The sequence below is a fragment of the Taudactylus pleione genome, unplaced genomic scaffold (genome assembly GCF_031769625.1).
Source record: "Taudactylus pleione unplaced genomic scaffold, aTauple2 ptg003137l, whole genome shotgun sequence".
Taxonomy (NCBI): domain Eukaryota; kingdom Metazoa; phylum Chordata; class Amphibia; order Anura; family Myobatrachidae; genus Taudactylus; species Taudactylus pleione.
The window spans coordinates 5,346,405-5,373,380 of NW_028287496.1; the positions used below are offsets into that span (position 1 = coordinate 5,346,405).

Below are 26,976 nucleotides of genomic sequence, written 5' to 3' on the forward strand. Positions count from 1 at the left end.
CATACATGGGAGGTCTCATACATGGGAGATCTCATATATGGGAGGCCTTTTTTAACCATGGGAGGCCTTTTCAATCATGGAAGGTCTTCTCAACCATGGGAGGCCTTCTCATACATGGGAGTGGGCTCTCAGATCTCCCTCTACTACAGTCGTCTTATGAAAGAGGAGCAAGAAAATCATACATGGGAGGCATTCTCATAATGTACATGGGAGGCCTTCGCATACACGGCCAGTCTTCTATACATGGGAAATCTCATACATAGGAGGAGGTCTTCTCATACTGTATATGGGAGGCCTTCTCATGCATGGGCAGTCTTCATATACATGGGAGGTCTCATACATGGAAGGTCTTCTAATACATAGGAGGCTTTATAATACATGGGAGGTCTTCTCAGACATGGGAGGCCTTCTCATATTGTATATGGGAGGCCTTCTCATACATGGGCGGTCTTCTCATACATGGGAGGTCTCATACATGAGAGGTCTTCTCATACATGGGAGGCCTTCTCAACCATGGGAGGCCTTCTCAACCCTGGGAGGCTTACTCAACCATGGGAGGACTTTTTTAACAATGGGAGGCCTACTCATACATGGGAGGCTTTCTCAACCATGGGAGGCCTTCTCATACATAGGAGGCCTTCTCATACATGGGAGCCTTCTCATACATGGGAGATCTCATATATGGGAGGCCTTCTCAACCATGGGAGGCCTTCTCATAGATGAGTTGGCTCTCAGAACCCCCTCTCCTACTGTCGTCTCATGAAAGAGGAGCTAGAAAATCTAATAAATATTTGCAACATATGAAAATATAACATTTCTACTACAGTATATTTCAATTGCAAGACAGAGGTTTTGCAGTCTTCACTAATAGATATTTATTGCAATAATTTTCTAACAAAAAACCTTCATTTCTTGCTTGATACATCTGACTGATACCACATTATGTAGAAAATGGGCCTCAGACTGCACACACTGAACATATATATACATATATATATATATATATATATATATATATATATATTTGGAGGTGCTACCTGTGGAGACAATTGATATATACACAAAAAGAAATACAAGTGCACAACTCCAAATTAAATGATTATATATAAATAAATACATTTTGCAGTAAATAGAGGTTTTTGGCATAATTGTGGCCAAGGTTATGGGCCCACCCACCACATCCAGGTAACTTCTGTTGGGTAGGTTCCTAACATACTAGGGTTCAAATCCAGAGCGCAGGACACCCCCAAACTAGCCCAGCTAAGCCGCCCCAAGGCACCACCATAATAAGAAAGGTGAAGTGTAAAGGAAATAGTTAAGAGCAGCCGCAGCTGCATATAAAGAATAAAAATAAAAAAGTTAAATGCATATATAAAAAACAGACAGTGAAGCGTTAAAATGTGTTGAAGGAAAAATGTGTTATATTGTGGTGCCCTGGGGTAGATCAACCAAAGCAATCCACATTATTACATTTATCATGCAATAAGTTATCAAAGCACATTTTTTTTGTGAACTCCATCTTGTTACATTGGCCTTTCTGTACCAATCTGGTTTTGCATAAATCTTAGTCCTGAATCAGCAAAATTGTGATACTTTGCAAATCTTGCACTTTATTACATTTGGGCCGGAGACTCACCTCCTGGTAGCTATTCCAGTCAGAGCACGGGTAGCTGACGAAGGTGTTGGAGTCTATGATGCTCTCTATGTATTACGTGACGGCCATTCTGTGGTTACATGTGATAAAGTCCATTGCTCCTGCAAAGAAGATCCAGACACCAAAGGGTTAATGTCAGGAAAACGTACGTGTATCCTCACTGAGAGGAGTAGGTGGATACTAATCACCTTGGCCCGAGCTTGTCTTAAGCTGTCAGGGATAAGAATTGTCCCCTTGTCTGCGCAATAGGCCACACATCCCCCATCATCTGGACCCGCCATTGCTCTCTATGGCCATGTGTTTCCTCAATGTATGTCTCCCATTGTATTCCTTCCAATGACATGGAATCAGACTCACTCTCCTGTCCCACCTGATATTCTACAGTATATAAAAAAAGGATCGTTTCCCGACTGGGGATGACCATGCTGCTATCTAACACTATATGCAACCATGATGGGAACTCTTCACCCTAACTGATCCGCTGATAGGAAGGCAATAGGCAAAATACAAATACAACCCCCAACTACACTGTACAATACATGCCGCTAACACGCCGTCTTATATACGGACCGGCAGAACTGACCCTGCCATGGGATGTTAGTAAATGTTTCATGAGAGAGGAGTAAAATCCTCAAGCACTAAGCAACAGCAACCAACCAGCAATGAGCTTCTGTCTGCCTAGTGAAAGATGATGATGGTGTCTGGGTTGCTTTGAATCCGGCTGAGTGAGTTTTCTCAGTCATCCCGCAGTCTAGGTTCATAAATGGACACATAACTATTTACTGCAGGTGCCGCTCAGGGACAGCATTACAGCCTGGCTACTATACAGCCTGAGGGCCTGATTCAGAGCCGAACGCTCTGACCAGAGCGCTCGCTCTGAATCAGGGCCCTCCTCCATGAAAATGGAGCGGCCTCCTGGCCGCTCGCATAGCTGTGGGTGACCACCCACAGCATATGCGAGCGTCCATGATGATGGTCGCAATGGTCTTGACCATCGCGACCATTGGGCTTGCGACGGAGACCCTGCGGTAGGGTCTCGCTGCTGCAAGCCCTGGAGTGATTTTGGCTCTATCAGAGCCAAAATCACTCCCACTAGTGATGTCAGTGGGGCCGGCTTCAGACGGTAGGCGTTCCCATGGGAATGCTTCCGTCTGGCAGGCACGCCCCCGGCATGCCCACCAAAGGGGGCGTGCTGTCAATCAACATCGACAGCACGCCCCCTTTGGTGCGAGACACGGAGCGATGGTGAGCCCGTCGCTCGCCGGGTCTCGCGCATGTGCACGACGGAGCTCCCTCCGTCGTGCGCATGCGCAGTTGGGGAACATCGACCCGCTTGCGAGTGTCCTGCGCTCGCGAGCGGGTCTGAATGACCCCCTGAGTTCCAGGCCAAGCATTTATCGTATGTCCATGATATACAGCGATCTCAAGGCCAGAACCAGCAATAAGAGGATAATATTTACCACTCCAAACATCTTCAACATTGGCGTTGGGGTTCTGCTTGTTCTGAGCACAACCAGGCATATTGACTCCACCGTTTGGGAAGAAATCCAAGTGACCAATAACCTGACTCATTCCGAATCCTGAAAGACACATTTTTATGTTATGTCACTGTTTCCCAAACTTTCCTCAATCATTAGAGTACCAACATTTTTTTTTTCCCGCACTCCTAGGTCAAAATTTCTTATTGATATTTTTAAAAAACAAAGTGAAATTGATTAAAATAAAAAATTTTGCTTATTTGTAATTCTTAGGGGTAAATTAAGAATCGAGATAGGTCAACTTTTTTTTTTTTCTTTAATCTTGATTTGCATCGCCTAAACTCGGGCTTGTTTTTTTTTGGTTTTGGAAATTTACTAAGAAGCGAGTTTAGCTGAAAGTGAATTTTCCGATGGTGAAGCAAATCGAGATTTCTCTCTCGAGTTACAAGTGAAGATGTGATTACTGACCCAAGATTGCAGTGTTTTCTCACTGCAAATCTCGCCCGAGCTAGCAACCTGCACATATCAGGGCTGGTTTTAAATATATGGGTACCCCTGTGTAATTTTTTTGCCCCTATAATTAAAACCAGCTCTGTTCCAGCTGCCTGGTGCTAGTACCTAATTTCCGGACAAACCCTATTCATTTTGTTCCCCATAATTTTAGGTACCAGGACAGGCTGGCAAGGCCGGGGCTGGTTAGTGTTTTTGGGGGGGGACCTCACGTCATTTTTTCAGCAAAATAATAATAATTAAAAAAAAAATGATTTCTGCATGTTTCTGCAAAACTAGCTGATCAGGAGGTGAGTGTTTAAAACGTCAATTTGGCAGCAAGTTTGTAGGCATCTCTCCTGAGATTGTAATCTCGCTTATTGGTAAATTTCCGTGATGTATGTTTATGTGGTGGGGATAGGGATGTGCTGACCTGTCATCCTTAGGGTCAGTTATGAGGTGGGGATAGGGATGTGCTGACCTGTCATCATTAGGGTCAGTTATGTGGTGGGGACATGAATGTGCTGACCTGTCACCCTTAGGGTCAGTTATGTGGTGAGGACAGGGATGTGCTGAACTATCATCCTTAGGGTCAGTTATGTGGTGGGGGGCAGGGATGTGTTGAACTGTCATCCTTAGGGTCAGTTATGTGGTGGGGACAGGGATGTGCTGACCTGTCATCCTTAGGGTCAATTATGTGGTGAGGACAGGGATGTGCTGACCTGTCACCCTTAGGGTCAGTTATGTGGTGGGGACAGGGATGTACTGACCTGTCATCCTTAGGGTCAGTTATGTGGTGGGGACAGGGATGTGCTGACCTGTCATCCTTAGGGTCAGTTATGTGGTGGGGATGGGGATGTGCTGACCTGTCATCCTTAGGGTCAGTTATGTGGTGGGGACGGGGATGTGCTGACCTGTCACCCTTAGGGTCAGTTATGTGGTGGGGACGGGATGTGCTGACCTGTCACCCTTAGGGTCATTTATGTGGTGGGGACAGGGATGTGCAGACCTGTCATCCTTAGGGTCAGTTATGTGGTGGGGACAGGGATGTGCTGACCTGTCATCCTTAGGGTTAGTTATGTGGTGGGGACGGGATGTGCTGACCTGTCATCCTTAGGGTCAGTTATGTGGTGGGGACAGGGATGTGCTGACCTGTCATCCTTAGGGTCAGTTATGTGGTGGGGACAGGGATGTGCTGACCTGTCATCCTTAGGGTCAGTTATGTGGTGAGGACAGGGATGTGTTGACCTGTCACCCTTAGGGTCAGTTATGTGGTGAGGACAGGGATGTGCTGACCTGTCACCCTTAGGGTCAGTTATGTGGTGAGGACAGGGATGTGTTGACCTGTCACCCTTAGGGTCAGTTATGTGGTGGGGACAGGGATGTGCTGACCTGTCATCCTTAGGGTTAGTTATGTGGTGGGGACGGGATGTGCTGACCTGTCATCCTTAGGGTCAGTTATGTGTTGGGGACAGGGATGTGCTGACCTGTCATCCTTAGGGTCAGTTATGTGGTGGGGACAGGGATGTGCTGACCTGTCATCCTTAGGGTCAGTTATGTGGTGAGGACAGGGATGTGTTGACCTGTCACCCTTAGGGTCAGTTATGTGGTGAGGACAGGGATGTGCTGACCTGTCACCCTTAGGGTCAGTTATGTGGTGAGGACAGGGATGTGTTGACCTGTCACCCTTAGGGTCAGTTATGTGGTGGGGACAGGGATGTGCTGACCTGTCATCCTTAGGGTCAGTCATGAGGTGGGGATAGGGATGTGCTGACCTGTCATCATTAGGGTCAGTTATGTGGTGGGGACATGAATGTGCTGACCTGTCACCCTTAGGGTCAGTTATGTGGTGGGGACAGGGATGTGCTGACCTGTCATCCTTAGGGTCAGTTATGTGGTGGGGACAGGGATGTGCTGACCTGTCATCCTTAGGGTCAGTTATGTGGTGAGGACAGGGATGTGTTGACCTGTCACCCTTAGGGTCAGTTATGTGGTGAGGACAGGGATGTGCTGACCTGTCACCCTTAGGGTCAGTTATGTGGTGAGGACAGGGATGTGTTGACCTGTCACCCTTAGGGTCAGTTATGTGGTGAGGACAGGGATGTGCTAAGAGGTTACCTGGGCACGGTGGGTAGGCCCATAACCTTGGCCATGATTATGCTTAAAACCTCTATTTATTTATTGCAACATTTTATTGCAAAATGTATATATTATTAGTAATGTTAGAGCTGTGCACTTGTAATTTTTATTTTTGTGTCTGCAACAATAGTGTCAACAGGTAGCACCTCCCATTCTTTATATTCAGGGTGTGCATTCTAGGGCTCTTTTCCTTTCTGTGGGAAGAAGCGCCGGGTTGTGAGCTGGGATCAGATCGAATCTCCGCGATCCGTGCAATGCGCATCCATGGACTCAGGTCACAAATGCGCAAAGGGCAGGATCAGCAGCGGTAAGTGTCACTGTTACTAGCACTGTATCTTGACCTGCTTTATAGGGTCCTCTCCATACACAAACATTTGAAACTAGCTGGGATACCTGGTGTTTCTCGGGTTGAAGACTGGACCCTGAAGTACGCCTGCAGCCTTTATTTGTTTACATTGTCCTCGCCTATAACCCCATTTCATTGATCCTGAAAATAAACCCCACATGCATGCAAACAGTGGCTTTACTACTGTGGGTGCAACTGCTATGGTTATTGAACTGCCTCTGTGGCCTGCCACTCTCCATGCACCCAGTCAAACAACACAAGGTGGGCCAATGAGGGGGGACCAGGTGTCAACGGTGTTGATTTAATGCCGGCCCACCAGCTTATTACAGCTGGAGCACCAGCAGGCAGGTATGGATAGACTGTGGCCGGTCGTGAGGCAATCACAGCCCACGGACCAGCAGCAAATCAGCAGTGGTGGCTCCTGCTTGGCTGCCGGACTGCAAGCTCTGATTTACTCGCGACCGGCACCAGATTTAAATTGCATTGGCGCTGTCTGTCCATGTCTGCCACTGCCTGCCAGTGCGCCAGGTGTAATTAGCTGGTGACACGGCACCAGATCCAAACCTGCTGGCTGCTGATGGCACACAGGGGGAGACGAGAGGCTGCTGGAGGGTCACGGGGAGGGTTTTTGGGCAGGGGGGTTTAATGGGTAAGGGGCATTACTGTGTGGCATAATGTAATAAGGGGCATTACTGTGTGGCATAATGTGTAAAAGGCACTACTTTTGTATGGAATAATGTGTATAAGGGGCTCTACTTCATGGCTTAATGTGTATAAGTGGTACTACTGTGTGCCATAACCTGAATGAGGTCTGTGTGGCATAACATGAATGGGTTCTGTGTGGGGACAAATGTATGTGTTTTTTTACCTTTGGGGGGCCCTTTAAAGATCTTGCTATGTGGCCCCCAAAGTTTTAGTTACACCCTTGCATGATAACACAGAGGGCTGACTAATATATGCAGTCATTTTAAAAAGGACTAAGGGCTCTATTTATTAACATTATTTTTACACCCTTTTCACATTATTTTAGTATCACCTATAGTTATTACAGAGCAATTGGAGTAGTATTCGTAAAATTCTACTCCAACTCCTAAGTATCACTTATTTTTAGTAATTAGACTGCATTTCCCATAATTGTAATGGGAAATGTGATCTGTCTGGTAGTTACTAAAAACAAATTGTGAAAAAAATACCTAGGGAGGCCCTGTGATAATAACGCCACCTGGAGGTGGTGTTATCCAGGGTCTCCCCCAGTTACTGGACTCCTACTCTGCTCTAACGGGGAGAGCAGAGCCGGGAGTCGGTCACAGGAATCAACTGTGTGGTCTAAACAGACCACAAGCTGATTCACTGCAAAAAAAAATACAAAAATAGTAAAAAATAAAATTCACTTACCTGACTCCAGGGACCGGTGGTCGGGGCTCCGGTTATGACTCCCCTCTGGTCAGCTGGTCTCCCATGCTGCACTTCGGCCCAGTCATCAGGTGATTGGGTACCAGTGCAGTATGGGATATCACCTGACCGGAGGCATGGAGGACATCGCCGGACGCCCCGGATCATGCAGGTAAGTGTAATTAAGGGAGGGGGTTGCGGGGGGTCCGTGAACATGGGTGGTGGGGCTTAGCACCAGGGGTGGGGCTTAGCGCCGGGGGGTGGTAGCAGCAGCGGCCAGTCGATGCATGCGCGGGCACTTTGTCACTGTATTTTTTCCGAAAATACCGTGACTGGTGTGGGGATGGGATTCGCAGGGACAGAGCTTTATCGCAAGCTATGTCCCTGCAAGGGATTTATAGTAAATCCCTGTGATATTGCCAGAATTCGCAATGCGAATTCAGTCATTAATGTCACACTACAATCTGCATTCAATATACGGATTGTAGTAAATAGAGCCCAAATCTGGATTTAATTAACTTGAATGAGTCATAAAGCTTGCTCAGACTGAGGTTAAAAGGATACTTTTGTTGGTTTCACACAGGATTTTGGCAGACTGTCAATTTCCAATGGAGCCAGCCCCGGAACCTGTGTAATTTGAGTGTCTCCATTTTTAGGGATTGTGTGACAGTGTGTGGCCCTGATGAAGTTCAAATCTAGGCAAAAACATAATCCTGGTCAAACTGCACCACCCTGCCAACTTTGGTGGAGCTAGGTCCAAAACTCTGGCTGTGCAAAAAAGACAAACAGACAGACACGCTTTCTTGCTAATTATAAAGATAAAAACGTATGATAAAACTTACAGTATTTAACTAATGCACTTCCCTATAATATATATTGGTATAGAGGTTAGAGTACATAAGCACAGAAGGTCACAGCAGTCAGACAATTGTCATACACTAAAGAGCTACAAAAAACCAACCCAGGTCAGGAAGGAAAGGACCGGCATCTGTGTGGATCACATCAACGAGATTAGCATCTGACAGATCCAGCCTGACTTCTGGATCTGTGTTCTGGAAGTTTGGTTCTGCTGGGTCCAGGCCTGATGATAGAGAACCGAAAAGAAGAATCAACCAACAGGACAAATACAATGGTATTGTTCTGCCAATGTAACAAACCTGGTATATGTGCTACAGGGTGGACTAAACAGGTGTATGTACTGCAGGAGGAAACAAACAACAATCTACTGGTGCAACTAAACGTGTATTATTCTGCAGGTATATTTAATCATGTGTATCATTCTGTAGGTGTGACTAATCAGGTGTATCATTCTGTAGGTGTGACTACCCAGGTGTATCATTTTGTAGGTGTAACTAACCAGGTGCATCATTCTGTAGGTGTGACTAACCAGGTGTATCATTTTGTAGGTGTAACTAATCAGGTGTATCATTCTGTAGGTGTAACTAATCAGGTGTATCATTCTGCAGGTGTGACTAATCAAGAGTATCATTCTGTAGGTGTAACAAATCAGGTGTATCATTCTGCAGGTGTGACTAATCAGGTGTATCATTCTGCAGGTGTGACTAATCAGGTGTATCATTCTGTAGGTGTAACTAACTAGGTGTATCATTCTGCAGGTGTGACTAATCAGGTGTATCATTCTGCAGATGTGACTAACCAGGTGTATCATTCTGCAGGTGTGACTAATCAGGTGTATCATTCTGCAGATGTGACTAATCAGGTGTATCATTCTGTAGATGTAACTAATCAGGTGTATCATTCTGCAGGTGTGACTAATCAGGTGTATCATTCTGTAGGTGTAACAAATCAGGTGTATCATTCTGCAGGTGTGACTAATCAGGTGTATCATTCTGCAGGTGTGACTAATCAGGTGTATCATTCTGCAGGTGTAACTAACCAGGTGTATCATTCTGCAGGTGTGACTAATCAGGTGTATCATTCTGCAGGAGTGACTAATCAGGTGTATCATTCTGTAGGTGTGACTAATCAGGTGTATCATTCTGTAGGTGTGACTAATCAGGTGTATCATTCTGTAGATGTAACTAATCAGGTGTATCATTCTGCAGGTGTGACTAACCAGGTGTATAATTCTGTAGGTGTGACTAATCAGGTGTATCATTCTGCAGGTGTGACTAATCAGGTGTATCATTCTGCAGATGTAACTAATCAGGTGTATCATTCTGCAGGTGTAACTAATCAGGTGTATCAATCTGCAGGTGTGACTAACCAGGTGTATCATTCTGTAGGTGTAACTAACCAGGTGTATCATTCTGCAGGTGTAACTAATCAGGTGTATCATTCTGTAGGTGTAACTAATCTGGTGTATCATTCTGCAGGTGTGACTAATCAGGTGTATCATTCTGTAAGTGTAACTAACCAGGTGTATCATTCTGCAGGTGTGACTAATCAGGTGTATCATTCTGTAGGTGTAACAAATCAGGTGTATCATTCTACAGGTGTGACTAATCAGGTGTATCATTCTGCAGGTGTGACTAATCAGGTGTATCATTCTGTAGGTGTAACTAACGAGGTGTATCATTCTGCTGGTGTGACTAATCAGGTTTATCATTCTGCAGGTGTGACTAACCAGGTGTATCATTCTGCAGGTGTGACTAATCAGGTGTATCATTCTGCAGATGTGACTAATCAGGTGTATCATTCTGTAGATGTGACTAATCAGGTGTATCATTCTGCAGGTGTGACTAATCAGGTGTATCATTCTGTAGGTGTAACAAATCAGGTGTATCATTCTGCAGGTGTGACTAATCAGGTGTATCATTCTGCAGGTGTGACTAATCAGGTGTATCATTCTGTAGGTGTAACTAACCAGGTGTATCACTCTGCAGGTGTTACTAATCAGGTGTATCATTCTGCAGGTGTGACTAATCAGGTGTATCATTCTGTAGATGTAACTAATCAGGTGTATCATTCTGCAGGTGTGACTAATCAGGTGTATCATTCTGCAGGTGTGACTAATCAGGTGTATCATTCTGCAGGTGTGACTAATCAGGTGTATCATTCTGCAGATGTAACTAATCAGGTGCATCATTCTGCAGGTGTAACTAATCAGGTGCATCAATCTGCAGGTGTGACTAACCAGGTGTATCATTCTGCAGGTGTAACTAACCAGGTGTATCATTCTGCAGGTGTAACTAACCAGGTGTATCATTCTGCAGGTGTGACTAATCAGGTGTATCATTCTGCAGGTGTGACTAATCAGGTGTATCATTCTGCAGGTGTGACTAATCAGGTGTATCATTCTGTAGGTGTGACTAATCAGGTGTATCATTCTGCAGGTGTGACTAACAAGGTGTATCATTCTGTAGGTGTGACTAATCAGGTGTATCATTCTGTAGATGTGACTAATCAGGTGTATCATTCTGCAGGTGTAGCTAATCCGGTGTACCATTCTGCAGGTGTGACTAACCAGATGTATCATTCTGTAGATGTAACTAATCAGGTGTATCCATCTGCAGGTGTGTCTAATCAGGTGTATCATTCTGTTGGTGTAACTAACCAGGTGTATCATTCTGCAGGTGTGACTAATCAGGTGTATCATTCTGCAGGTGTGACTAATCAGGTGTATCATTCTGTAGATGTAACTTATCAGGTGTATCATTCTGCAGGTGTGACTAATCAGGTGTATCATTCTGTAGATGTAACTAATCAGGTGTATCATTCTGTTGGTGTGACTAATCAGGTGTATCATTCTGTAGGTGTAACTAATCATGTGTATCATTCTGTAGGTGTAACTAATCAGGTGTATCATTTTGCAGGTGTAACTAATCAGGTGTATCATTCTGCAGGTGTAACTAACCAGGTGTATCATTCTGTAGGTTGGACTAATCAGGTGTATCATTCTGTAGATGTAACTAATCAGGTGTATCATTATGTAGGTGTAACTAATCAGGTGTATCATTCTGCTGGTGTGACTAATCATGTGTATCATTCTGCAGGTGTGACTAATCAGGTGTATCATTCTGCAGGTGTGACTAATCAGATGTATCATTCTGCAGGTGTGACTAATCAGGTGTATCATTCTGTAGGTGTGACTAATCAGGTGTATCTTTCTGTAGATGTAACTAATCAGGTGTATCATTCTGCAGGTGTAACTAATCAGGTGTATCATTCTGCAGGTGTAACTAATCAGGTGTATCATTCTGCAGGTGTGACTAAACAGGTGTATCATTCTGTAGGTGTGACTAATCAGGTGTACCATTCTGTAGATGTAACTAATCAGGTGTATCATTCTGCAGGTGTAACTAATCAGGTGTATCATTCTGCAGGTGTGACTAACCAGGTGTATCATTCTGTAGGTGTAACTAATCAAGTGTAACATGTGTGACTAAGTAGGTGTGTAGACTTGCAGGTGTATCTAATAGCTAATACATTGGTGTATTATTGTACAATTGTAACTAGCTGTGAGTGGCTCAGTTTTAAGTTCAAATAATGAAGATAAACAAGAAAACTATTTGCACTTTTACTCGTTTTCTTCAGACCATGCTCCTCTTCCCCCTCATGGCATCTTCCTTCTTTTCTGCCACCGTGTTTGGTTCTTTTTACCATTAATTAAATTCTCCTGTTCAGCAGCTCATTTTTCTAAGGACTTAATTAGTCACCTCTAGTTTCTATTCTAAGATCTGATTGGTTATTCCCTGCCTAGAGTTCATTGGTAGTTTCAGCTCAAACCAAGTTCTTTCCAGTCATCCAATTCCAAATACCCATTGGTTCTTTCCAGCTCTTCAACACATCTCAGTGGCTGGTTATTTCCTTATTGACTATCATTTAGTTCCTTCACACATCTTATTAACTATTTCCAGATTTTACCACACACCTCATTGGCAACTTTCACTTATTCCCCACGCCTCATTGGCTACTGTTAGTTACTCCTCACACCTCATTGGCTACTTTCACTTATTCCCCACACCTCATTGGCTACTTTCATTTATTCCCCACACCTCATTGGCTACTTTCAGTTATTCCCCACACCTCATTGGCTACTGTCACTTATTCCCCACACTTCATTGGCTACTTTCACTTACTCCCCACACTTCATTGTCTACTGTCAGTTATTCCCCATTCCTCATTGGTTACTTTCACTTATTCCCCACACCTCATTGGCTACTGTCAGTTATTCCACATACCTCATTGGTTACTTTCACTTATTCCCCACACCTCATTGACTACTGTCAGTTATTCCCCACACCTCATTGACTACTGTCAGTTATTCCCCACACCTCATTGACTACTGTCACTTATTCCCCACACTTCATTGACTACTGTCATTTATTTCCCACACCTCATTGGCAACTTTCACTTATTCCCCACGCCTCATTGGCTACTGTTAGTTACTCCTCACACCTCATTGGCTACTTTCACTTATTCCCCACACCTCATTGGCTACTTTCATTTATTCCCCACACCTCATTGGCTACTTTCAGTTATTCCCCACACCTCATTGGCTACTGTCACTTATTCCCCACACTTCATTGGCTACTTTCACTTACTCCCCACACTTCATTGTCTACTGTCAGTTATTCCCCATACCTCATTGGTTACTTTCACTTATTCCCCACACCTCATTGGCTACTGTCAGTTATTCCACATACCTCATTGGTTACTTTCACTTATTCCCCACACCTCATTGACTACTGTCAGTTATTCCCCACACCTCATTGACTACTGTCAGTTATTCCCCACACCTCATTGACTACTGTCACTTATTCCCCACACTTCATTGACTACTGTCAGTTATTCCCCACACCTCATTGGCTACTGTCAGTTATTTCCCACACCTCATTGGCTACTGTCAGTTATTTCCCACATCTCATTGTCTACTGTCAGTTATTTTCCACACCTCATTGTCGACTGTCAGTTATTCCCCACACCTCATTGGCTACTGTCAGTTATTTCCCACACCTCATTGACTACTGTCAGTTATTCCCCACACCTCATTGGCTACTGTCAGTTATTTCCCACACCTCATTGGCTACTGTCAGTTATTTCCCACATCTCATTGTCTACTGTCAGTTATTCCCCACACCTCATTGGCTACTGTCAGTTATTTCCCACACCTCATTGTCTACTGTCAGTTATTTCCCACACCTCATTGGCTACTGTCAGTTATTTCCCACGCCTCATTGTCTACTGTCAGTTATTTCCCACACCTCATTGTCTACTGTCATTTATTTCCCACACCTCATTGTCTACTGCCAGTTATTCCCCACACCTCATTGGCTACTGTCAGTTATTTCCCACACCTCATTGTCTACTGTCAGTTATTTCTCACACCTCATTGGCTATGGTCAGTTATTCCCCAAACCTCATTGTCTACTGTCAGTTATTCCCCACACCTCATTGTCTACTGTCAGTTATTTCCCACACCTCATTGTCTACTGTCAGTTATTCCCCACACCTCATTGTCTACTGTCAGTTATTCCCCACACCTCATTGACTACTGTCAGTTATTCCCCACACCTCATTGTCTACTGTCAGTTATTCCCCACACCTCATTGTCTATCCATTGTTCTTCTGTAGATCTCATTGTGTTTTTCACCACTGTCATTTCTTTTTTCCATCATTACTATAAATTATAACCCCTGTTTGGTCACCTGTGATCCGAGCGATGCCCTTCATCCTCTTTCCAGCCTCTCCGGCAGTGTGCGCCCCCAAGCTGTGGCCAATCACGTGAACATTGGCAGGAGAATAGGCAAAGTTTTTCTGGTAACAAAGACATTGTATTATAATATAACGAGAGGAAATAATGTAGGGAAAATCTAGAGCAAGAGGTCATAATAAGAAACTGGAAAAAACAAAGGATCCCTTTACAGAAACATAGAACAGCCTCAGAGGTATTTATTAATAATAAAAGGTCATACACAAAGCCCAGAATGGGTGGAGAGAGAACTTGATATAAGCAGAGATGGAGGAGAAAATGTGGGAGAAAAATCTTGCTATATGTGAACTAGGAGGAAAAAATGGGCAGAAAGAGATCTTGCTATATGTGGAGGAGGAGACTATGGGTGGAGGGAACTTACTATATACAGGGCAAGAAGAGAAGAGTATACAGTTGGAGAGAGAACTTGCTATATGCAGAGTAGGAGGAGAATATGGTGGATACAGAACTTTCTACATGTGGAGGAGGAGGAATATGGGTGGAGTGAATAGTTGCTATATGCAGAAAAGAAGGAGACTATAGGTGGAGAGAAAACTTGCCTTATGGGGAAGAGGAGAATATGGGTGGAGAGAGAACTTGCTACAGTACATGCAAGGAGAATATGGGTGGAGAGAGAACTTGTTATATACATGGGAGGAATAGGAGAATATGGGTGGAGAGACAACTTGCTGTATACGGAGTAGGAGGAGAATATGGGTGGAGAGAGAACTTGTTATATGCAGAGTAGGAGGAGAATATGGGTGGAGAGAGAACTTGCTTTATGCAGAGTAGTGTAGAATATTGATGGGGAGAGAACATGCTATATGGGGAGGAGGAGAATATGGGTGGAGAGAGAACTTGCTATAAGCAGAGATGGAGGAGAAAATGGGGGAGAAAAATCTTGCTATATGTGGATTAGGAGGAAATAATGGGCAGAAAGAGAACTTGCTATATGTGGAGGAGGAGGAGACTATGGGTGGAAGGAACTTATTATATACAGGGCAGGAAGAGGAGAGTATAGTTGGAGAGAGAACTTGCTATATGCAAAGTAGGAGCAGAATATGGGTGGATAGAGAATTTCTACATGCAGAGGAGGAGAATATGGGCAGAGAGAGAACTTGCTACATGCAAAGAGAATATGGGTGGAGAGAGAACATGATATAAGCAGAGATGGAGGAGAAAATGGGGTAGACAAATCTTGCTATATGAGAAGTAGGAAAAAATTGGTAGAACGAGATCTTGCTATATGTGGAGAAGGAGGAGAGTAAGTGTGGAGAGGGAACTTGCCATATGCAGAGGAGATGGAGAATATGACTGGAGAGAAAGCATGTAATATGCGAAGGAGGAGAAGAATAATATGGGTGGAGAGAGAATTTGCTGTATATGGAGTAGAAGGAGAATATGGGTGAAGAGAGAACTTGCTGTACTGTATGCGGAGGAGGAGAATATAGGTGGAGAAAGAACTTGCTATACTGTATGCGGAGGAGGAGAATATAGGTGGAGAGAGAACTTGCTATTCTGTATGCGGAGGAGGAGGAGAATATAGGTGGAGAGAGAACTTGCTATACTGTATGCGGAGGAGGAGAATATAGGTGGAGAGAGAACTTGCTATACTGTATGCGGAGGAGGAGAATATAGGTGGAGAAAGAACTTGCTATACTGTATGCGGAGAAGGTGGAGAATATAGGTGGAGAGAGAACTTGCTATACTGTATGCGGAGGAGAATATGGGTGGAGAGAGAACTTGATATAAGCAGAGATGGAGGAGAAAATGGGGTAGACAAATCTTGCTATATGAGAAGTAGGAAAAAATTGGTAGAACGAGATCTTGCTATATGTGGAGGAGGAGGAGAGTAAGTGTGGAGAGGGAACTTGCCATATGCAGAGGAGATGGAGAATATGACTGGAGAGAAAGCATGTTATATGCGGAGGAGGAGGAGAATAATATGGGTGAAGAGAGAACTTGCTGTACTGTATGCGGAGGAGGAGAATATAGGTGGAGAGAGAACTTGCTATACTGTATGCGGAGGAGGAGGAGAATATAGGTGGAGAGAGAACTTGCTATACTGTATGCGGAGGAGGAGAATATAGGTGGAGAAAGAACTTGCTATACTGTATGCGGAGGAGGAGGAGAATATAGGTGGAGAGAGAACTTGCTGTACTGTATGCGGAGGAGGAGAATATAGGTGGAGAGAGAACTTGCTATACTGTATGCGGAGGAGGAGGAGAATATAGGTGGAGAGAGAACTTGCTATACTGTATGCGGAGGAGGAGAATATAGGTGGAGAGAGAACTTGCTATACTGTATGCGGAGGAGGAGAATATAGGTGGAGAGAGAACTTGCTGTACTGTATGCGGAGGAGGAGAATATAGGTGGAGAGAGAACTTGCTATACTGTATGCGGAGGAGGAGAATATAGGTGGAGAGAGAACTTGCTATACTGTATGCGGAGGAGGAGAATATAGGTGGAGAGAGAACTTGCTATACTGTATGCGGAGGAGGAGAATATAGGTGGAGAGAGAACTTGCTGTACTGTATGCGGAGGAGGAGGAGAATATAGGTGGAGAAAGAACTTGCTGTACTGTATGCGGAGGAGGAGGAGGAGAATATAGGTGGAGAAAGAACTTGCTATACTGTATGCGGAGGAGGAGGAGAATATAGGTGGAGAAAGAACTTGCTATACTGTATGCAGAGGAGAATATGGGTGGAGAGAGAACTTGATATAAGCAGAGATGGAGGAGAAAATGGGGTAGACAAATCTTGCTATATGAGAAGTAGGAAAAAATTGGTAGAACGAGATCTTGCTATATGTGGAGGAGGAGGAGAGTAAGTGTGGAGTGGGAACTTGCCATATGCAGAGGAGATGGAGAATATGACTGGAGAGAGAACTTGCCATATGCAGAGGAGATGGGGAATATGACTGGAGAGGGAACTTGCCATATGCAGAGGAGATGGAGAATATGACTGGAGAGAAAGCATGTTATATGCGAAGGAGGAGAAGAATAATATGGGTGGAGAGAGAACTTGCTGTATATGGAGTAGAAGGAGAATATGGGTGAAGAGAGAACTTGCTGTACTGTATGCGGAGGAGGAGAATATGGGTGGAGAAAGAACTTGCTATACTGTATGCGGAGGAGGAGAATATGGGTGGAGAGAGAACTTGCTGTATATGGAGTAGAAGGAGAATATAGGTGGAGAGAGAACTTGCTGTACTGTATGCGGAGTAGGAGGAGAATATGGGTGGAGAGAGAAATTGCTGTATGTGGAGTAGGAGGAGAATATGGGTGGAGAGAGAACTTGATATAAGCAGAGATGGAGGAGAGAATGGGGGAGACAAATCTTTCTATATGCGAAGTAGGAGGACAAAATGGGTAGAACGAGATCTTGCTATATGTGGAGGAGGAGGAGAATAAAGGTGGAGAGGGAACTTGCTATATGTGGAGGAGGAGGAGAATAAAGGTGGAGAGGGAACTTGCTATATGTGGAGGAGGAGGAGAATAAAGGTGGAGAGGGAACTTGCTATATGTGGAGGAGGAGGAGAATAAAGGTGGAGAGGGAACTTGCTATATGCGGAGGAGGAGGAGAATAAGGGTGGAGAGAGAACTTGCTGTATATGGAGGAGAAAGAGGACAATATTGGTAGAGAGAACTTTCTACATGTGGAGGAGGAGGAACTTGATATAAGCAGAGATGGAGGAGAGAATGGGGGAGACAAATCTTTCTATATGCGAAGTAGGAGGACAAAATGGGTAGAACGAGATCTTGCTATATGTGGAGGAGGAGGAGAATAAAGGTGGAGAGGGAACTTGCTATATGTGGAGGAGGAGGAGAATAAAGGTGGAGAGGGAACTTGCTATATGTGGAGGAGGAGGAGAATAAAGGTGGAGAGGGAACTTGCTATATGTGGAGGAGGAGGAGAATAAAGGTGGAGAGGGAACTTGCTATATGCGGAGGAGGAGGAGAATAAGGGTGGAGAGAGAACTTGCTGTATATGGAGGAGAAAGAGGACAATATTGGTAGAGAGAACTTTCTACATGTGGAGGAGGAGGAGATTATGGACTCTATTTATTAACATTATTTTGACTAAAATAAAGTGATAAAGGCTGCTTTGTGTTTTCACACCCTTTTCACATTATTTTAGTATCACCTATAGTTATTACAGGGCAATTGGAGTAGAATTCTACTCCAACCCCTAAGTATCACTTATTTTTAGTAAGCAGATCGCATTTCCCATAATTGTAATGGGAAATGTGATTCAACCAAAGTTACTAAAAATAAATTGTAAAAAAATATCTGGGAAAGCCCTGTGATAATAACGCAACCTGGAGGTGGCGTTATCCAGGGTCTCCCCCAATTACCGGCCTCCTGCCCTACTCTAACGGGGAGAGCAGAGCCGGGAGTCAGTCCCAGTAATCAGCTGTGTGGTCTAAACAGTCCGCAAGCTGATTACTGTAAACAAAAGAAAAAAAATTGTCAAAAAAAATTTTACTTACCTGACTCCAGGGACCGGTGATCGGGCCTCCGGAGATGTCTCCCCTCCGGTCAGCTGGTCTCCCATAGTGCACTGCGGCCGGGTCATCAGGTGATCGGGTCCCAGTGCAGTATGGGATATCACCAGACCGGACGCATGGAGAACATCACTGGATGCAAGCGGTGTAAATACATAAAAAATTTTACATGTGGGGTAAATACTGGCTGCTTTTGCATGTAGTCCACAAATACTGCACAAACAGTAAGACCAGCATTGTAACCGGTAACCAGCAACTTACAAAGAAACCAGAAGTGGGAGCAACATCCTAACCAGTAACCAGCAGTGTGACCAGCACCATGACCAGTAACTAGCAGCATGGCTATCACAGTAACCTCCAGTGTAACTAGTATCATAACCAGTAACCAGCACCTTAGCCAGTAACCAGTAGTATGACCAGCACCATAATCAGTACCAACAACTTAACTGGTAACCAGCAGTGTGAGCAGCAATGTAAACAGTAACCAGCAGTGTGAACAGCGTGTACAGTGTGTGGGGATCTGAGTCAGTGAGGACGGCCTCTGTGTGTGTGTGTGTGTGTGTGTGTGTGTGGATCTGAGTCAGTGAGGACGGCCTCTGTGTGTGTGTGTGTGTGTGTGTGTGGGGGGATCTGAGTCAGTGAGGACGGCCTCTGTGTGTGTGTGTGTGTGTGTGTGTGTGTGTGTGTGTGTGGGGATCTGAGTCAGTGAGGACGGCCTCTGTGTGTGTGTGTGTGTGTGTGTGTGTGTGTGTGTGTGTGTGTGTGTGTGGGGATCTGAGTCAGTGAGGACGGCCTGTCTGTGTGTGTGTAGTGATTTCTTAGTGACATACTGTAGAAATTCTCCCTTGAAAATATGGCTCCATATTTCATAAACTGAGCCATAATATTACATTTGAGATAAATGCCAGAGAAAATAGCGCTTGGAAACATGGCTCAATATTTCATATGTTGAAAAATAACTGTTGCTATATTTCTAGCTGGAACTCGAACTCTACAACAGAAGCTGTCACTTACAGTTTCTTTCACTATGTACGAGGTAAAAGACTACAGCTTTCACCTGTAGGTGTTATAGCATAGTGGTAGGGTTTGAATCCCAGTGTAAACATTTTTTATTTCCTCCACAAATAAGTTTATATGATTCAATAATATAATTTTAATAACTATAAAACTTTTTAGAATAAAATCATATTTCATCAAGAGGGTGTGATCAGCATGTACAGTATGTGGGGATCTAAGTCAGTGAAGATGGCGTGTAGCAATTTCTTATTGACATACTGTAGAAATTTCCCCTTGAAAATATGGTTGTAGAAATCACTACACACACACGCCATCTTCACTGACTTAGATCCCCACATACTGTACATGCTGATCACACCCTCTTGATGAAATATGATTTTATATTGTTATTAAAATTATAGTATTGATAATAATTTATTGAATCATATAAACTTATTTTTGGAGCAAAAAAAAAATGATATTATCTTCTAAAAGGTGCTAGTTAATGTTAAGTAGAATCTGATTGGTTACTATTAGAGATGAGGGGGTTCAGATTAGTTCATATTTTCCTGCCAAATTATGATTTTTCCCGACAAATACCGGGTCTCAGAAAAAGGCAAAACGTCATCTTTCATGGACAAACATCATTATTCCTGGACAAAAGTCCAGGAATGATGATGTTTGTCCATGAAGGATGACATTTTGCCTCTTTCTGAGACCCGATTTTTGGCGGGAAATATCCAAATTTGGTGGAAAAATCCGAACCCGCTCATCTCTAGTTACTATGGGCAACATCTCCACTTATAAAACGCTCACTTTAGTAAATATACCTCTAAGACTATGAAGACAGACTCTAGTCAGAGACATAAAACACCATCATATATCTGGGGATCCTTACCGAGAGGATGTCTACAAAATAGGCCACTTCTGCCCCCACCACACGGATGTTATTAGAGGCCTGTGTGTACATAGTGTGCGAACCTCCGCTCCAGTCCACAGCGATGCAGTTCGAGTCTTCAACCTGGAACAGTGTCTGGATAAAAACATAAACATATAATATATTATTATCAATTGCTCGTCCTGCCCTGTGCTATATACGTCCATTATTGTGTATAGTATTACAGATACGCTGCTTGTGTGTGAGGATTGTTGGCACAAGAGCTTTCAATCTACAAGACTATTTATACCCCTGTCTAGCCTGTATGCTACAGATGTGTCCTCTTGCATCTTTGCCGCTTTTGCAAAAAATCGCACCATGCATGGCGTGATATGTGTACCCGTGAGCAGGTACATGTGCGGTGTTCGCACCCGAGACTCCTTAGGATTGCATGGTGCAAATGCAGCATGCATGGCATAGCGTAGCGCACGCGTCCACGGCTAATCACATGGCGCAATGTGTGTGCATGTTTGTAGCATGATTAGCAAGGATGCAACAGGACACGTCTGTACTGAGTGACTGCTGGTGTTAGTGACATACGGTATATTGTAGTACATACTGTATATTGTGTGTAATAGTGAGTACACAGATGGCGTTAGAACGTTACGATAAAGTGTTATTGTACTGTATGTAATATCCTTAGTCACATCTGAAGTCTCAGATCCCGGGACCCCTACAGTCCGTACCCTGCACATGTCAGACAGCCAGCTGTCCTCTCCGCTTGAAATGAAGCCGTGGATAATGAAGCGGGTGTTCCTGGTGGTACGGAAATTGGATGAGGTGATGGTAGAGGGGTCAGTAGCGCTGATCACCTGGAGAAGGGAGAAGCAGCGTTAGGTTATTATACAGGTTCATTTAATGTGGTAACAGGAAACATAAATACAGACTAGGGGTGTGCACCGGCCACTTTTCGTGTTTTGTGTTTTGGTTTTGGATCTGGATCTTTCTTTGTGTTTTGGATCTGGATTGGTTTTGCCAAAACCACCCTTCCGTGTTTTGGGTTCTGGGTTTTGTGTTTTGGATCTGTATTTTTTTGAAAAAAAGCATAAAAACAGCTAAAATCACAGAATTTGTAGGTTTTTCTGCTCCTATGCTATTATTAACCTCAATAACCTTAATTTCCACTCATTTCCAGTCTATTCTGAATACCTCACACCTCACAATAGTGTTTTTATGTCCAAAAGGTTGCACCGAGGTAGCTGGATGACTATGCTAAGCGACACGAGTGGGCGGCACAAACACGTGACCCATCTAGGCGTGACACTGCAGTGGCAGACAGGATGGCATTGAAAAACTAGGCCCCAAACTGTACATAATGCAAAGAAAAAAAAGAGGTGCAAGACGGAATTGTCCTTGGGCCCTCCCACCCACCCTTATGTTGTATAAACAGGACATGCACACTTTAACAAACCAATCATTTCAGCGCCAGGGTCTGCCACACAACTGTGGCTGAAATGATTGGTTCGTTTGGGCCCCCACAAAACAAGCTGGCAATTTATCTGTCCCTGCACAAACTGGCTCTACGGAGGCAAGATGTCATCCTCATCCTCCTCATCCACCGATTCCTCACCCTCTTCAGTGTGTACATCCTCATCCTCACAGAGTATTAATTCGTCCCTGCTGGAACCACAGGTCCCTCTGTACGTTCTGGAGGCTGGTCTCCCTGGAAGAGTTGATAATTCATTTTATGAACATCATCTTCTCCACATTTTGTGGAAGCAACCTCCTACGCCTTTCGCTGACAAGGTTCCCGGCTGCACTAAACACTCTTTCGGAGTACACACTGGAGGGGGGGCAACTCAGGTAAAATAGAGCCAGTTTGTACAGGGACCTCCAAATTGCTTCTTTTTCCTGCCAGTACAGGTACGGACTGTCTGACATGCCTACTTGGATGCTGTCACCGATGTAATCCTTTAACAGACAGACGCACACGCTTGTCGCTGCTGCTTTGAGGATTCAAGTGCGGCTACAGCCCACACAATTCACAAAGACAGAAAAAAAAAAAGAATATTTTTATTGTTTGTGGAGCACACTTTGAGGGTTACACCACCCTTTAACAGACAGACGCACGCTTGTCGCTGCTGCTTTAAGGATGCAGGTGCGGCTACAGCCCACACAATTCACAAAGACAGAAAAAAAAAGAACAATATTTTAATTGTTTGTGTAGCACACTTTGAGGGTGTCACCACCCTTTAACAGACAGACGCACGCTTGTCGCTGCTGCTTTGAGGATGCAGGTGGAATCTAGATGGGATTTGGAACCGAGGACACACTACCTCCATCAATTGTCTAAATCCCACTGCACTAATGTCGGATACCGGACGCACGTCTAACACCAACATAGCAGTCAAGGCCTCAGTTATATGTTTTGCTTCAGGATGACTGCTGTCGTACTTCATCCTCATCGCTAGGGACTGTTGGAGGGTCAATTGTTTAGTAAAAGTAGTGATGTTCCTACTTCCTCTCTGGGATGATGAACAACTCCCAGCAGCAGCAACAGCACTAGGAGGAAGTGGTTCTTGATCTTTCCCTATTTTATTTTTATCGGAGAAAGTTTGGTCCTCCATTTATGTTATATTGATATATATACGTGCGGCTAAAGCGCACACAAACACGGAAAATATTTTTTTATTTTTGCTGGAGAGTAGTGCACTTTGTGGGTTACACCACCCTTTAAGAAATGAGCCAGCCGGCTCTTTACTTATGGGACACAGGCGCACGCTTGGCACTACTTTGTTGATGCACGTGCGGCTACTGCGCACACAATTCACAAACACAGAAAATAATTTATTTTTTGGTTTGGACTGGAGTGTACTTTGGGGGTTACAGCACCCTTTAACGGTCAAGCCAGCCGGCCCTTTACTTATGACACAGGCGCACGCTTGGCACTACTTTGTTGATGCACGTGCGGCTACTGCGCACACAATTCACAAACACAGAAAATAATTTTTTTTTTGATTTGGACTGGACTGTACTTTCGGGGGTTACAGCACCCTTTAACGGTCAAGCCAGCCGGCCCTTTACTTATGACACAGGCGCACACTTGGCACTACTTTGTTGATGCACGTGCGGCTACTGCGCACACAATTCACAAACACAGAAAATAATTTTTTTTTTGGTTTGGACTGGAGTGTACTTTGGGGGTTACAGCACCCTTTAACGGTCAAGCCAGCCGGCCCTTTACTTATGACACAGGCGCACGCTTGGCACTACTTTGTTGATGCACGTGCGGCTACTGCGCACACAATTCACAAACACAGAAAATAATTTTTTTTTTGGTTTGGACTGGAGTGTACTTTCGAGGGTTACAGCACCCTTTAACAGTCAAGCCAGCCGGCCCTTTACTTATGACACAGGCGCACACTTGGCACTACTTTGTTGATGCACGTGCGGCTACTGCGCACACAATTCACAAACACAGAAAATAATTTTTTTTTTGGTTTGGACTGGAGTGTACTTTCGGGGGTTACAGCACCCTTAACGGTCAAGCCAGCCGGCCCTTTACTTATGACACAGGCGCACGCTTGGCACTACTTTGTTGATGAACGTGCGGCTACTGCGCACACAATTCACAAACACAGAAAATAATTTTTTTTTGGTTTGGACTGGAGTGTACTTTGGGGGTTACAGCACCCTTTAACGGTCAAGCCAGCCGGCCCTTTACTTATGACACAGGCGCACGCTTGGCACTACTTTGTTGATGCACGTGCGGCTACTGCGCACACAATTCACAAACACAGAAAATAATTTTTTTTTTGGTTTGGACTGGAGTGTACTTTCGGGGGTTACAGCACCCTTAACGGTCAAGCCAGCCGGCCCTTTACTTATGACACAGGCGCACGCTTGGCACTACTTTGTTGATGCACGTGCGGCTACTGCGCACACAATTCACAAACACAGAAAATAATTTTTTTTTTGGTTTGGACTGGAGTGTACTTTGGGGGTTACAGCACCCTTTAACGGTCAAGCCAGCCGGCCCTTTACTTATGACACAGGCGCACGCTTGGCACTACTTTGTTGATGCACATGCGGCTACTGCGCACACAATTCACAAACACAGAAAATAATTTTTTTTTTGGTTTGGACTGGAGTGTACTTTCGGGGGTTACAGCACCCTTAACGGTCAAGCCAGCCGGCCCTTTACTTATGACACAGGCGCACGCTTGGCACTACTTTGTTGATGCACGTGCGGCTACTGCGCACACAATTCACAAACACAGAAAATAATTTTTTTTTGGTTTGGACTGGAGTGTACTTTCGGGGGTTACAGCACCCTTAACGGTCAAGCCAGCCGGCCCTTTACTTATGACACAGGCGCACGCTTGGCACTACTTTGTTGATGCACGTGCGGCTACTGCGCACACAATTCACAAACACAGAAAATATATTATTTTTTTAGCACTTGGGGGGAGCACCCCTGATGGACAGAGCACCCCCTGGACAACACTACAGCACCCCTTTAGGACTGGGACACTGCACAGGACTTTGGAGTGGACACAGCCCCTATGGAGAACTGACTGCACAACACAGTCCAGCCAGCCCCTATGGACTTTGAAGTAGTGGACACAGCCCCTATTAACAACAGCAGCACAGCACAACACAGCCAGCCCCTAAGGACTTTGAAGTAGTGGTCAACAGCAGCACTACACTACACTACACTACACAGCCCTAACTCCCACCCTCCCTCTTCACTGTCCACAGCCGAGTGAGAAAATGGCGCCGACGCGGGTACCTTATATAGGATCCAAAACCCGCGAGACTCGGAAGGCGGGATGATGACGTTTTGCCTCGATTTCAGATCCGAGTCAGGCGGGAAAAGTCGAGCCTGATTCGGATCGGACTCGGATCGGGAGGCTCGGGGGGGTTCGGATTTCAGAAATCCGAACCCGCTCACCCCTAATACAGACATGTTCTTCTTTGTTCAGCAGCTGGTAAGGAACCATCAGTGATAACTACGTATCCTCAACACGTCATGTTCCTGAGAGTTTCCCCATAATGACAATGACGATATTTACTGAATCTATTTATGGCACCTTAATACATTCTAGGCCTGATTTATCAATGGCGCATATTAGATCTGATTTATCAATGGCGCATATTTGGCCTGATTTATCAATGGCACATATTAGGCCTGATTTATCAATGGCGCATATTAGGCCTGATCTATCAATGGCGCATATTAGCCCTGATTTATCAATGGCGCATATTAGGCCTGATCTATCAATGGCGCATATTAGATCTGATTTATCAATGGCGCATATTAGGCCTGATCTATCAGTGGCGCATATTAGGCCTGATTTCTCAATGGCACATATTAGGCCTGATTTATCAATGGCGCATATTTGGCCTGATTTATCAATGGCACATATTAGGCCTGATTTATCAATGGCGCATATTAGGCCTGATCTATCAATGGCGCATATTAGCCCTGATTTATCAATGGCGCATATTAGGCCTGATCTATCAATGGCGCATATTAGATCTGATTTATCAATGGCGCATATTAGGCCTGATCTATCAGTGGCGCATATTAGGCCTGATTTCTCAATGGCACATATTAGGCCTGATTTATCAATGGCGCATATTTGGCCTGATTTATCGATGGCGCATATTAGATCTGATTTATCAATGGCGCATATTAGGCCTGATCTATCAATGGCCCATATTAGGCCTGATTTATCAATGGCGCATATTAGGCGTGATTTATCAATTGCGCATATTAGGCCTGATCTATCAGTGGCCCATATTAGGCCTGATCTATCAGTGGCGCATATTAGGCCTGATTTATCAATGGTGCATATTAGATCTGATTTATCAATGGAGCATATTAGGCCTGATTTATCAATGGCGCATATTAGGCCTGATGTATCAGTGGCGCATATTAGGCCTGATTCATCAATGGCCCATATTAGGCCTGATTCATCAATGGCCCATATTAGGCCTGATTTACCAATGGCGCATATTAGGCCTGATTTATCAATGGCGCATATTAGGCCTGATTTATCAATGGCGCATATTAGGCCTGATTTATCAATGGCGCATATTAGGCCTGATTTATCAATGGCGCATATTAGGCCTGATTCTGAATTGGGGGCCACTTTCCGTGCACCTTGGTAACACCGTGCTGCGCTGCAGGTGGGGCAGATGTAACTTTTTGTGGAGTTGCATTGGTGTAATATGGAAATGCTAGTATCAGCCTTCTCCTTGTGCACTAGTGTGTACCGGGCAGTCCAATCCCTGGGGCGCCCACTTTCACTGCCTGTGGAAGGTGCAACTCCACCGGTGGTTTCCAAAAGCCCCACCATTGGCCGCACCATCGCGTTCACCACTGACCCTTGCACCTGCCTATGGTAGACTCAGTGTCTCCTTCTCAACTGCGAGTAA

The 26,976-nt window shown here is 44.6% G+C and overlaps 1 pseudogene; it reads right to left on the minus strand.

The window, feature by feature from the left end:
* Positions 1 to 26,976, minus strand: part of LOC148430843 (inactive pancreatic lipase-related protein 1-like) — a 48,092-nt pseudogene that overhangs the window by 14,537 nt on the left and 6,579 nt on the right.